Source organism: Otolemur garnettii, unplaced genomic scaffold, assembly GCF_000181295.1.
Source record: "Otolemur garnettii isolate 467f Iridium unplaced genomic scaffold, OtoGar3 scaffold00212, whole genome shotgun sequence".
Lineage (NCBI taxonomy): Eukaryota > Metazoa > Chordata > Mammalia > Primates > Galagidae > Otolemur > Otolemur garnettii.
The window spans coordinates 2,258,297-2,268,452 of NW_003852607.1; positions in this window are offsets into that span (position 1 = coordinate 2,258,297).

Consider the following 10,156-nt stretch of genomic DNA (forward strand, 5'->3'; position numbering starts at 1 on the left):
CATCCCAAGGCCTGTAATGAATACCCCAATCTGCAGATAATACTGTATGTTCAAGAAATATCAATCTAATTTCACACATACCAAAAAGAAAATAGAGAGCCAGGCATGGTAGCTCACACCTGTAATCCTAGCACTCTGGGAGGTTGAGGCTGGGGGATCACCTGAGGAGTTTGCGACCAGCCCGAGCAAGGTGAGATCTTCTCTACTAAAGTTTCTCTTTCTACCAAAAGTAGGAAAACTAGCCAGGCATTGTGGTGGGGACGCTCGTAGTCCCAGCTACTTTGGGGGCTAAGAGAAGAGAATCTTTTAAGCCTACAAGTTTGAGGTTCTTGTGAACTGTGATGTCATGGCATTCTATCCAGGGTGATAGAACAAGACTCTGTCTCAAAAAAAAAAAAAAAAAAAAGAAAGAAAAGAAAAGAAAATAGAGGTTTGCTAAAGTATCAATAAACTTCTTATAACATATAGTATCTGAAAATATGTGAACTGAAACTTGCGCTAAGAAGTATCACAAAACATTGACAATTTTTCTCTAAACTCTCACAACATGGTGTAAATACATTTGTGTAAGAATTTTCCTGATTCCTGCCACCAAACTGACAACAGTAGCTCCCAAGTAGGACTGGAAGGAGGGTGGAGGACTGTGATGCTAGGAAGTATGTATTTGGTCTTCATTCCTCCTAGTATATAGTTTCCCAAATCCTTGTAGTGTTGTTTGTCCATCAGCGACTGACTGACAGCTAGCTTCGGATGGGGTTGTCAATGGACAAAAACGAAGGCAGGACTTCGGGTGGGACGTTTCAACTCCATCCCCAACCACTTCAAAGAGGAGAGGGGCTGAAGGTCAAGCCTAGGTCCCTAGCCTTCCTGCCTGCTGTGATTCTCCATCTGCCCTCCTTGTCACCCAGTGCCCTCTCTTGTCCCAGCACCAGGCTACTCTGTCTGCCCTGGCTCCAAATCATCCATCTTTGGCGACACTGTCTCAAGGCCTCTCCCTTTGCTCCCTATTTTGCTGTTCTCCAACTCTCAGGGATTGAGCTTTTCTCTCCCTGTACTTTCTAGGCTTTCACTCTCCTGTCTCTTTGCAAACCCCTCCCAAGTCCTCTACTTTGCAGTGTTCATGTGTCTCCCTTATTCTTCCTTTCTCTTTCTAAATCATTCTGTCTCCTGTCTCTTGCTATCTCTGTCTTTCTCCACACATTCACACGGAAGTTATAGGAATAACACGCTCACCCTCCTGAACAGCACATTTTCTAGTGGGGAGGAATGTGGAACGAAGGAACATTCAGTGTCACAAGCCCCGGTCTCCTTCCCCAACCCGGAATGGAAGGAAGCGGTGATTGAGAACAAGCTTGGCGAGTAGACCCAGTCAAAGGGGGAAAGAGAAGAGTGTGTCTTAGGAGAGAAGCAGGGTCTGCAGAACCTCACAACGAGGGAGAGGACGCAGCTCCTCCGGGACTGGGGCTGCGGCGCTGCCCTCCAGGTGCGACTCGGGCGAGGCCTGGGGGCACCGAAGGGCGTGAACTCCCCTCGCGGGTGAGGACTTTAGGGGGCGCGGAGCAAGTGCAGAAGTCCCCGACGAGTTTTAAGTAGAGACGTGGCGCGAAAGGAGGTGTCTCCACGGCCCAATGACAGAAAGACCGGGGACAGGACCTGCCTCAGGGCGATTTTAACTCAAAGGAAAGCGACACCGGATTCTCACAGGGACGTCTGAATTTACTCGGGGTGGAAGGAGCCGTGCGGGTATTTCAAGGTCTCTACGGCCCCCAGATCCAGGGTATAGGACGCTGCGAGAGTGCGAAGCAGAGACTTATTCTTCATAAAGAAAAACTCACCCGCCACCGCAGCATGGCCTTCTCCACAAGCAATCAACTTCCGGGTCTGCGGGAAGCCGCGCTGAGAACCCTGGCCTGGGTGGGGCCCGCGCGGTGGGCGGGGCCGAAGGGTGGGCGGGGCCTGAGCTTTCACCTCCCTCCCAGACCCCAACTCTGGGAACCAGCAGCTGACTGGGAGAATCTTCAGTTTGCGGTTGGGCGCCAGAAAATTCCTGCAATTAAAATAAGTTTAACAATTAAATAAAATACCCCTGGAGCTATCTGTGAAGGCGATGCAAACTATTAATAAAATGCTAAATGCAAATCCCTGCCTGGGCAGAATTTATAATTCCATGCCGACGCCCAACAGAATAGAATAGAAGCCCTCTCTATTTCTATTCTGGTTCACTCTGGAAAGATAACGTCAATCTTGCGCTAAGTTTCAGAGACTTTTACGGGGACAAAGCCTGGGACATGGAAGGCTAAGGCCAGTGATAACTTAGGTCTGCAAGTATTGCTTTAAAAAAAATAGATGGAAATTACCTTAAGTGTTCTTACACTTGCTATTGTCTTCCACCCGTGAGATGAGTTAACCTTAAATATTTTTAAGATAAATTTCGTGATATCATAGTATGCTTACATTAATACTGTGTTCTAAATACACTGTAATTTCAAATTCATGTTAGGTGTATTATGTATGTAAGTAGAAAACGTAATTTTACTTCAAAATTGTAATATAGTTTATGTCTTTTCTTTGTTTTCAATTCTTCAATATTTTGGCATGAGTGGATAACAAAGCTTTTTAAATGGTCTTCAGATGACCTTTGAATATATCGAGCTAAAAAATAATTGACTGCAATTTTTCTAAGTTGTTGGGTAGATGGGTTATTCTCTTTTAAAGAACACTTTGCAAGCTGGGCTCATGCCTGAAATCCTAGCACTTTGGGATGCTGAGGTGGGTAGATTCCTTGAGACCAGCCTGAGCAACATGAGACCATGTCTCTGCTAAAAATGGAAACACTAGCAGGGTGTAGTAGCAGGTGCCTGTGGTCCCAACTACTTGGGAGATTGAGGCCAGAGGATCGCTTAAGCCCAAGACTTTGAGGTTACTTTTATCTATGATGCCATGGCACTCTACCCAGGGTGACAGTGAGACTCTGTCTCAAAAGGTAAAGAAATTAAATAGGCTCATGTTTGCAGGCAATCTTTTTGAATTAACATGTACTGATTAAATATGTTTTACTCTCACACCCTCATGCATCTTCAAGTGGTAATCATTTGAAATATGATCATGCTTACATATGAAAACTATTGTAATTAAAATATTGACAGGTTATAACGAGAAGAATGCACACAGATGAAAACAAGAAGATATATCAGCATATTTCATTTTTTATGTTATTATTATTATTATTTTAGAAACCAAGTCTCATTATGTTGGCCAGACTAAATTCAAACTCTTGGGCTCAAGCAATCCTGCTATCTCAGCCCCCCTGAGTAGCTAGGACCAAGAACCACTGGTGCATCTCATTGTACCCTATCCCAACATCTTTTCTTTAAACTTTTATTTTATTTTATTTTCTTCCTTTGGCTTTTTCCTTCTTTCCTTCCTGGATATGATTTCACTTCCTGTCACCTGGACCAGAGTGCAGTGGCATGATCATAACTCACTGCAACCTCAAACTACTGAGCTCAAGTGATCCTCTTTCCTCAGCCTCCTAGAGTATTAGGGTTACAGGCATAAGCCACAGTGCATGGCCTTGGCATATTTCTGAAAGATACATTATCTGGGATAGATTTGAGGATCTTTACAAGATCTATAATTATAGACGTCTATAATTATACAATAGTGCTAAATAGCTAGTTGACAAGAGAAAAACTTTTAACACAGATTTCTATAATCCAAAGCAAAGAGCTAAGTTGACTGTGGAGTTTTTCTTAAACTCAGAACAGCAGAGGATGAGCTGGCCATACCTGAAAGTCATGAATCTATTTCCTATATAGGGAATTTGTTGCTTCAAAAAATTTTTTCAAGGGAACAACATGAATGTAATTTTTTTCCTAATAAATAAAAAGAGATATGTCCTCAATCGCAAGATTTTGACTTATTCTCTATGTACCTTATAAGACAGATGCAAATTTTTAAAGTTTCAGCCTATTATGTATGTACTTGCTATGAAGATAAACACTAGCCCTAAGTAGGAGGACTTGATGGCATGCTTGGAAATACACAGTTCATCTTGACTTTATTTGGTAGTTGGGGTGAAAAATCTATGTTAGATAATAGGCTTTATCCAAAGGGATGGGGAAAACTAAACCATATCTATAGCAGGGCAGGGTGGTTCATGCCTGTAATCCTAGCACTCTGGGAGGCTCAGGTGGTGGATTGTTTGAGGTCTGTGGTTTGAGACCAACCTGAGCAAGAGTAGGACCCTGTCTCTAAAAAGAGCCCGGCATTGTGGCAGGTGCCTATAATTCCTCCTACTTGGGAGGCTGAGGCAAGAGAATCTCTTGAGCTCAAGAATTTGAGGTTGCTATGAGCTTTGACACCATGGCATTCTACTGAGGGCAATGAAGTGAGACTCTGTCTCAAAAAATAAAATAAATGAATAAATAATAATAAAAGTGAAAAAATAATAAAAATAAATCGAGGGATGCAGGAGCTGCCTCCCTTGATGCTGACATTCCAAAGGACGGCTCCCAAGGCCTTCAGAAAGACATTCCCAGGTTATGACACTGACAGATGGTTTATTTAGTTTCTAAAAATATACATATAAGTAGAAAGCATTCAAATTTACAAGTTTTCTAAGATAAATGTTCTGACAAAAAGAGAAGAGAGGAAAACAACTCCCCTTATTCTCAAAGGAGAATAAAGCCTCTCACTTGTAATTGGTATTTGTCCTTAGGACACACACATGGACTATTCATCAGAGACCTTTATGTTCACCAAAGGGAAATTTCGGCTAACTGAGAAAATTAGATGTCACATCCTCATGGATCTCATCTGAACCCCCAGCACCGAGTAAAGTTCCTCATACACAAAGAAAAAATTAGATGTCACCCTTATTTCAAAGAGATATGAGTTAAGAATTCACCTCTAGTGTGTATTAGGGAGTTTGTGTTTCACCTTCCCATTTCCAGCAGCTACGCAGACTACTCAGGTCCTTCTTTAGATAAATAAGCTGCTCCAATTACCAGTTCCAGGATGTAGCCATGACCCTACAGGGTTCCTTCACTGAAGCCATTGCACACTCTCCCCCACTCTTCCCCAGACTCATGTTATGTGTAGGACCCGTGTGATCAAAGTTGCCTCTCATACCTTTTATGACTGTGACATGTAGGTGATGCAGGTGTCCAAGGTTTCCTTAGTGTTCATTCCTTTCTACCTGGACAAATCCACTCTAGAGACCTACCAGTGGTTTGTAGTTTTCCCATTTAGTTAACTATTTTTCAGCTTGAGAATTTCTCTTCTGTCTCTTATCTAGAGTTCCTTCCCCTCCCCTCTCCTCTCCTCCTCTTCTGGAGACTCCTGTTCTGGGTAGAGTGCTGGGCATCATAGCTCACAGCAACCTTAAACTCCTGAGCTCAAGTGATCCTCTTGCCTCAGCCTCCCGAGTAGTGGGAGAAGGGTCTTGCTCTTGCTCAGGCTGCTCTTAAACTCCTGAGCTCAAGTGATTCACCCAGCTCCGCCTCTCAGAGTGCTAGCATTACAGGCATAAGCCCCTGCTTCCATCCTAGAGTGTCTATTTCTGTTGATAATCTCATTTTGTTCATACATTGTTTTACTGATTTCCTGAAGTTGTTCACGTGTGCTGTCTTACTTCATTGAGCATCCTTATGAGTCTTATTTTCAATTTTTTGAATGGTAATTCAGAATCTTCATTTCCTGAGTGTCATTTGGTGGTGATTCTATTCAGTCCTATGTATGGGTTCTGTTTCCTTTTATTTTATGGATGCCGTTATCTTCTGCTTGGAATTTCAGCCCTTCACAAATCAGCTGCTTATTTCACGTTTCGGTGTCAGGCTTTGTTCAAGGAGGAAACTCTTCATACAGCCTAACTAGAGATTTTGGAGACCTCTCAACACTTTTTTGAGAATACAGCCTCAGGACGTATAATCTATCAGTGGTTCTCAACCTTCCTAATGCTGCAGTGTACTTTAATTGTTAGAAAAGGGTTGCGACCCGCAGGTTGAGAACCGCTGAAAGAGATTTTGCCATTTTCTACTCAGCGGTTCTTCTGCTGTCTACTGGACAGTCTAGGTTTGCAGCTCTCCCCTCCGAGCTTATAATAAACTGCCGCCTGTATCTCCCTCTAGTGTCTTGTTTGCGTTAGTGCAGACATTGGTTACGCTGAAGGCCTTGATTCTCTATGGCTCCCCGCTAGCTGCCTTGTACTTTCAGTGCTTGTTTTCGACCAAGATGGAAACTTGTCCCTCCAATAGTCCCCTAAAAATCAGAACGTTGGATGCAGGTTCCCGTACTTTCCTTGCCCTCAGAGAAATCAGGAATTGGGGCTTTCCTGAAAATGGCACCACATCATGCCAGGGTGAGAAGTTTTCTCCAATGATCTCCCTGGGTTTCCATCCGTTAGGGGTTCCAACCTCTTAAGAGATTTCTCGATTTCTCTCAAAGGCAATTCAACTGCGTGTTGTTATTAAATCCACGTCTCCATGTCTGGGGCTTCCTAGTCATCTATCTTATTGACATCACCACTTTAGTATGATTTTATAATTTGTTTGCATAGTTCCAGAAATGCATTTTCATTAGGTGCTGTGGTGTCCTGAGATATATACTATACAGGGTGGCCGTAAAGTTTAAATTTTACACTAACTTTATGGGCACCATGTATATATTGGCTTTTAGCCACAGTTCTCACAGTTCTTGTTATAATGTTTGGACATTTTAGGGTGCAGGAGCAGCCTTGGGAAACAGAATCTCTCTTTCTCTGGCCTTCTCCTGTCCTCCTTCCACCTGCCCAAGGCAGGACTCTGATCTGATTGTGGATGAGAGAGGGTCTTGCCCCATACTCTGGAGGAACAGACGCTGCACAGAGAAGCCACAAAAAATCTGATCTGGGTTTAGATTACATGCTTTTTTGTCCAACCATATTTTGAAACAGTTGTCTGTGCTTCAGTCATATGTAACCAATGAAGTCTTCATAAAAGGACAAAAGGATTGGGTTTAGAGAACTTCCAGAGAGGTGAACATGTGGTGGTAGACAGGAAAGTGAACAAGAACTCATCCATGTGCCACAGGGTGGCACTCCCCAACTCTGGGGACAAAAACTCCTGCACTCTGGACTCTGTCAGATCTTGCCCTGTGTATATCTTCATCTGACTGTTTGTATCTGCTAAAATATCCTTTGTTATGAACCTATACATGTGAGCAAATGTTTCACTGAGTTCTTGGAGCTGCTCTAGCAAATTGATCAAACCCAAAGAGTGGGCAGCAGAAATCCCAGTTTGAAGCCAGTCAGTCAGAAGTTCCAGAAGACCAGACTTGTGACCAGTGGCAGGACTAGACTGACCCCTCCACCTGTGGGACCTGACCCTACCACTAGGTAGATAGTGTGGGAGTTGAACTAGAGGCTGCCCAACTGGGGTCTGCTCCTTGGTTTGTGAGAAATAGTCTCACATTTGGTCACAGAATTTTTCTTCTATGTTGAACTTTTGTGAAGTTAGAGAAAGCAAGGTTTGAAGAGTGTTTTCCTAAAGCAGCTGCTGTGACATATTGGCTAGTGGAAATGTAGTATGTGTGTGTGTGTTCAATGACAGCTGATAAACAGAGAAGATGGTTTTCAGGACATTGTTCTTATATTTAAACAACACTCTTTTCCTAGTTTCAGTCATGTCATTTGTTAATTTTAACAGATCTATCTCTTTACTCTCTTTCCTACCCACATTTCCACATTTTCCCTCTTTACTGATGCATGGGTGAGGCATCCTGTCAGGTGATGCTTGACCAGAGCCCTAGCCAACCTCTTTTTCTTCAACTTATTATTATTATTTTTTGAGACAGAGACTCACTCTCTTGCCCCAGGCTAGGCATCAGTCTAGTTCACAGCAACCTCAAACTCCTGGGTTCAAGTGATCCTCCTGCCTCAGCCTCTCGAGTAGGACTGCAGGTGCCCACCACCACACCCAGGTTATTTTTCTATTTTTTAGGATGGAGTTTCACTCTTGCTCAAGCTGGTCTCAAACTCCTGAGCTCAAGGGATCTGCCAGTCTCGGCCTTCCAGAGTGCTAGGATCACAGGTGTGAGCCACCGCATCCAACCAAGATAGGTTTTAAAACAAGGAGTTTATTTTACTTTCCAAGTGAAGAAAGGGCATGGCAGAAAGGGAAGAAGAAATACTAGCCCAAAGGATAAGTAGTTTGGGCTTTTATTGGAGTTATAAAGAGTAGAGCAGTTGTCATTTTGAAATGATAACAGAAGGTGGTTGTTTTTCCAGAGAGGTTTTTTTCTGTTAGATTGGTTTTATCTGACTTCTTGAAACACTCTCTGGCAGATGCTGAGGGGGCTACATGACCTTTTCTGTTTGTTCAGTATTTTTCCAATCCTACCAAACAAGCTCCTAAAAATCAAGTTACCCTCCAGATGGTCAAGCAAGAAGCAGACACTGAGGCCAGCACAGCACTGTGTACAGCAATGCTTTTGCGTCAGATGATTTACTAGCAGTGTTGTTTGTCCTTTCAACTACACTATGAATACTTTGATGGCCTTGTGCCTATAATCCTAGCATTCTGGGAGGCCAAAGCCAGAGGATCACTTGAGGATCACCCAGGTGTTTGAGGTTGCTGTGAGGGAGGCTGATGCCACGGCACTCTAGCCTGGCAACAGAGTGAGATTCTCTCTCTCTCTCTCAAAAAAAAAAAAAAAAAAAGTTTGAGGAAAATTGGTGTATTTGAACATACTTCCTGTGAGGTGGTGGTGTCCTTTCAGCCTAACTGCACTGTGGCAATGATGTTGTACCTGACAGAGAAATGTCTTCCATGTGTAGTATTGTCAAACAGAAGACATGTAAATCAGTCCTTCACGCAGTACTAATTAGACATGCTAAATGGACGCCAGTCATGTCACCAGGGCCCACACACTGTAGAATAGAAGCTGGAGTACGGTGGGATGAATTCTCCTCTTTTTTTCTTTTTTTGAGACAGAATCTCACTCTGTACCCTGGGTAGAGTGCCATGGCATCATTTTAGCTCACAGCAACCTCAAACTCTTGGGCTCAAGCTACTCTCTTGCCTCAGCCCCCAGAGTAGCTGGGACTACAGGCATCTGTCATGACACCCCACTAGTTTTTCTATTTTTAGTAGAGGCAGGGTCATGCTCTTGCTCAGGCTGGTCTTGAACTCCCTAGCTCAAGGGATCCACACATGCCTTGCTTTCCAGAGTGCTAGGATTACAGGTGTAAGCCACCATAACCGGCTTCCTTCTTTTCTTTCCACCTTAACTTCATATGTGTAATGTTTACCTTATCCTCATCAAACTACCTCCGGGTGCTGTCCTATTATTCTTAAGCTCTTCTCTGCTGCGTGGTTGCTGATGACCTCTTACACAGCCCTCCATGTCACTGCCAGAGAATGGTTTTGCATGTTGCAGCTAGCTACTAACATTACCTTTCAGTACAAGCTATTCCACTTTGTTGTTTATTTACCGATTCTTTTTCTACAAGGAGACTTAGGTCCCCCTGGTGATAATTATGAAGCCAAATATATTAATTTTTTAGGAGTGTATACATTTATTCACACAAACATCTGCTTACCTACTAATGATACAGTAGTAGCACCCTTGATGTCATAGCTTGTTTTTAAATTTTCTCATATAACTTTTCTAATACTTTTCATTGTATTGGCATAGCAAAATTGCATGGTCCTTTAGCATTTGTTCGTGAACACTACATACGCTGTAAGTATGCATAGTATATTTTTTCTCTTCATTTATGAAAAGGCAGCATGTTTCTGAAAATTTTTTGTACTCTGGGGTCATGGTGGAAGAAAATGCTGTTTATTTTAGGCTTACGTATATTTGTGCAATGTTAATGTTTGGCCAAGATGTTGGAAACTAGGATTCCCTAGAATTAATTTGAACTACATGTAAAGACTATTAAAAATTATATTCCTTTTATGTTCCTAAACATTGATGATTATAGTTAGGAAGTTTAAAATATTGCCTATTGTGTAATATCATACATTCAGTATTAAATTTTTACTTACTCTCTGTAGTTAATATGAAACTTACAGATTTTCTTTTCTTTTTTTATTGTTTGGGATTCATTGAGGGTACAAAGAATTAGGTTACACTGATTGTGTTTATTAGGTAAAGTCCCTCTTGTAATTGT